This window comes from Piliocolobus tephrosceles, chromosome 20, assembly GCF_002776525.5.
Source record: "Piliocolobus tephrosceles isolate RC106 chromosome 20, ASM277652v3, whole genome shotgun sequence".
NCBI classification, from domain to species: domain Eukaryota; kingdom Metazoa; phylum Chordata; class Mammalia; order Primates; family Cercopithecidae; genus Piliocolobus; species Piliocolobus tephrosceles.
This window is the reverse complement of record NC_045453.1, coordinates 1,072,501-1,076,982: the sequence shown is the minus strand read 5'-3', so window position 1 is coordinate 1,076,982 and position 4,482 is coordinate 1,072,501. Positions and strand designations below refer to the sequence as shown.

Sequence of the window (4,482 nt, the reverse complement as noted above, 5' to 3'; positions counted from 1 at the left end):
ACTCCAAGACACATAATTGCCAGATTCACCAAAGTTGAAATGAAGGAGAAAATCTTAAGGGCAGCCAGAGAGAAAGGTCGGGTTACCCACAAAGGGAAGCCCATCAGACTGACAGCAGATCTCTCAGCAGAAACTCTACAAGCCAGAAGAGAGTGGGGGCCAATATTCAACATTCTTAAAGAAAAGAATTTTAAACCCAGAATTTCATATCCAGCCAAACTAAGTTTCATAAGTGAAGGAGAAATAAAATTCTTTACAGATAAGCAAATGCTTAGAGATTTTGTCACCACCAGGCCTGCCTTACAAGAGACCCTGAAGGAAGCCCTAAACATGGAAAGGAACAACCGGTACCAGCCACTGCAAAAACATGCCAAAATGTAAAGACCATCGAGCCTAGGAAGAAACTGCATCAACTAATGAGCAAAATAACCAGTTAATATCATAATGGCAGGATCAAGATCACACATAACAATATTAACCTTAAATGTAAATGGACTAAATGCTCCAATTAAAAGACACAGACTGGCAAACTGGATAAAGAGTCAAGACCCATCAGTCTGCTGTCTTCAGGAGACCCATCTCACATGCAGAGACATACATAGGCTCAAAATAAAAGGATGGAGGAAGATCTACCAAGCAAATGGAGAACAAAAAAAAGCAGGGGTTGCAATCCTAGTCTCTGATAAAACAGACTTTAAACCATCAAAGATCAAAAGAGACAAAGAAGGCCATTACATAATGGTAAAGGGATCAATCCAACAGGAAGAGCTAACTATCCTAAATATATATGCACCTAATACAGGAGCACCCAGATTCATAAAGCAAGTCCTTAGAGACTTACAAAGAGACTTAGACTCCCATACAATAATAATGGGAGACTTCAACACTCCACTGTCAACATTAGACAGATCAACGAGACAGAAAGTTAACAAGGATATCCAGGAATTGAACTCATCTCTGCACCAAGCGGACCTAATAGACATCTATAGAACTCTCCACCCCAAGTCAACAGAATATACATTCTTCTCAGCACCACATCACACTTATTCCAAAATTGACCACATAATTGGAAGTAAAGCACTCCTCAGCAAATGTAAAAGAACAGAAATTATAACAAACTGTCTCTCAGACCACAGTGCAATCAAACTAGAACTCAGGACTAAGAAACTCAATCAAAACCGCTCAACTACATGGAAACTGAATAACCTGCTCCTGAATGACTACTGGGTACATAACGAAATGAAAGCAGAAATAAAGATGTTCTTTGAAACCAATGAGAACAAAGATACAACATACCAGAATCTCTGGGACACATTTAAAGCAGTGTGTAGAGGGAAATTTATAGCACTAAGTGCCCACCAGAGAAAGCAGGAAAGATCTAAAATTGACACTCTAACATCACAATTAAACTAACTAGAGAGGCAAGAGCAAACACATTCAAAAGCTAGCAGAAGGCAAGAAATAACTAAGATCAGAGCAGAACTGAAGGAGATAGAGACACAAAAAACCCTCCAAAAAATCAATGAATCCAGGAGTTGGTTTTTTGAAAAGATCAACAAAATTGACAGACCGCTAGCAAGGCTAATAAAGAAGAAAAGAGAGAGGAATCAAATAGACGCAATAAAAAATGATAAAGGGGATATCACCACCGACCCCACAGAAATACAAACTACCATCAGAGAATACTATAAACACCTCTACGCAAATCAACTAGAAAATCTAGAAGAAATGGATAATTTCCTGGACACTTACACTCTCCCAAGACTAAACCAGGAAGAAGTTGAATCCCTGAATAGACCAATAGCAGGCTCTGAAATTGAGGCAACAATTAATAGCCTACCCACCAAAAAAAGCCCAGGACCAGATGGATTCACAGCTGAATTCTACCAGAGGTACAAGGAGGAGCTGGTACCATTCTTTCTGAAACTATTCCAATCAATAGAAAAAGAAGGAATCCTCCCTAACTCATTTTATGAGGCCAACATCATCCTGATACCAAAGCCTGGCAGAGACACAACAAAAAAAGAGAATTTTAGACCAATCTCCCTGATGAACATCGACGCAAAAATCCTCAATAAAATACTGGCAAACCGGATTCAGCAGCACATCAAAAAGCTTATCCACCATGATCAAGTGGGCTTCATCCCTGGGATGCAAGGCTGGTTCAACATTCGCAAATCAATCAACGTAATCCAGCATATCAACAGAACCAAAGACAAGAACCACATGATTATCTCAATAGATGCAGAAAAGGCTTTTGACAAAATTCAACAGCCCTTCATGCTAAAAACGCTCAACAAATTCGGTATTGATGGAACGTACCTCAAAATAATAAGAGCTATTTATGACAAACCCACAGCTAATATCATACTGAATGGGCAAAAACTGGAAAAATTCCCTTTGAAAACTGGCACAAGACAGGGATGCCCTCTCTCACCACTCCTATTCAACATAGTGTTGGAAGTTCTGGCTAGGGCAATCAGGCAAGAGAAAGAAATCAAGGGTATTCAGTTAGGAAAAGAGGAAGTCAAATTGTCCCTGTTTGCAGATGACATGATTGTGTATTTAGAAAACCCCATCGTCTCAGCCCAAAATCTTCTTAAGCTGATAAGCAACTTCAGCAAAGTCTCAGGATACAAAATTAATGTGCAAAAATCACAAGCATTCTTATACACCAGTAACAGACAAGCAGAGAGCCAAATCAGGAATGAACTTCCATTCACAATTGCTTCAAAGAGAATCAAATACCTAGGAATCCAACTTACAAGGGATGTAAAGGACCTCTTCAAGGAGAACTACAAACCACTGCTCAGTGAAATCAAAGAGGACACAAACAAATGGAAGAACATACCATGCTCATGGATAGGAAGAATCAATATCGTGAAAATGGCCATACTGCCCAAGGTTATTTATAGATTCAATGCCATCCCCATCAAGCTACCAATGAGTTTCTTCACAGAATTGGAAAAAACTGCTTTAAAGTTCATATGGAACCAAAAAAGAGCCCGCATTGCCAAGACAATCCTAAGTCAAAAGGACAAAGCTGGAGGCGTCACGCTACCTGACTTCAAACTATACTACAAGGCTACAGTAACCAAAACAGCATGGTACTGGTACCAAAACAGAGATATAGACCAATGGAACAGAACGGAGTCCTCAGAAATAATGCCACACATCTACAACCATCTGATCTTTGACAAACCTGACAAAAACAAGAAATGGGGAAAGGATTCCCTATTTAATAAATGGTGCTGGGAAAATTGGCTAGCCATAAGTAGAAAGCTGAAACTGGATCCTTTCCTTACTCCTTATACAAAGATTAATTCAAGATGGATTAGAGACTTAAATGTTAGACCTAATACCATAAAAACCCTAGAAGAAAATCTAGGTAGTACCATTCAGGACATAGGCATGGGCAAGGACTTCATGTCTAAAACACCAAAAGCAACGGCAGCAAAAGCCAAAATTGACAAATGGGATCTCATTAAACTAAAGAGCTTCTGCACAGCAAAAGAAACTACCATCAGAGTGAACAGGCAACCTACAGAATGGGAGAAAATTTTTGCAATCTACTCATCTGACAAAGGGCTCATTTCCAGAATCTACAAAGAACTCAAACAAATATACAAGAAAAAAACAAACAACCCCATCCAAAAGTGGGGAAAGGATATGAACAGACATTTCTCAAAAGAAGACATTCATACAGCCAACAGACACATGAAAAAATGCTCATCATCACTCGCCATCAGAGAAATGCAAATCAAAACCACAATGAGATACCATCTCACACCAGTTAGAATGGCAATCATTAAAAAATCAGGAAACAACAGGTGTTGGAGAGGATGTGGAGAAATAGGAACACTTTTACACTGTTGGTGGGATTGTAAACTAGTTCAACCATTATGGAAAACAGTATGGCAATTCCTCAAGGATCTAGAACTAGATGTACCATATGACCCAGCCATCCCACTACTGGGTATATACCCAAAGGATTATAAATTATGCTACTACAAAGACACATGCACACGTATGTTTATTGCGGCACTATTCACAATAGCAAAGACTTGGAATCAACCCAAATGTCCATCAGTGACAGACTGGATTAAGAAAATGTGGCACATATACACCATGGAATACTATGCAGCCATAAAAAACGATGAGTTTGCGTCCTTTGTAGGGACATGGATGCAGCTGGAAACCATCATTCTTAGCAAACTATCACAAGAAGAGAAAACCAAACACCGCATGTTCTCACTCATAGGTGGGAACTGAACAATGAGCTCACTTGGACTCGGGAAGGGGAACATCACACACTGGGACCTATCATGGGGAGGGGGGAGGGGGGAAGGATTGCATTGGGGAGTTATACCTGATATAAATGATGAATTGATGGGTGCTGACGAGTTGATGGGTGCAGCACACCAACATGGCACATATATACATATGTAACAAACCTGCACGTTATGCACATGTACCCTAGAA

General features: G+C 39.7%; 1 protein-coding gene across 4 annotated transcripts in view; it reads right to left on the bottom strand.

Annotated features, from left to right (window-relative positions):
• The window catches only part of UBOX5 (U-box domain containing 5), a 62,974-nt gene that overhangs the window by 18,116 nt on the left and 40,376 nt on the right, over positions 1-4,482 (bottom strand). The window lies entirely within an intron of this gene.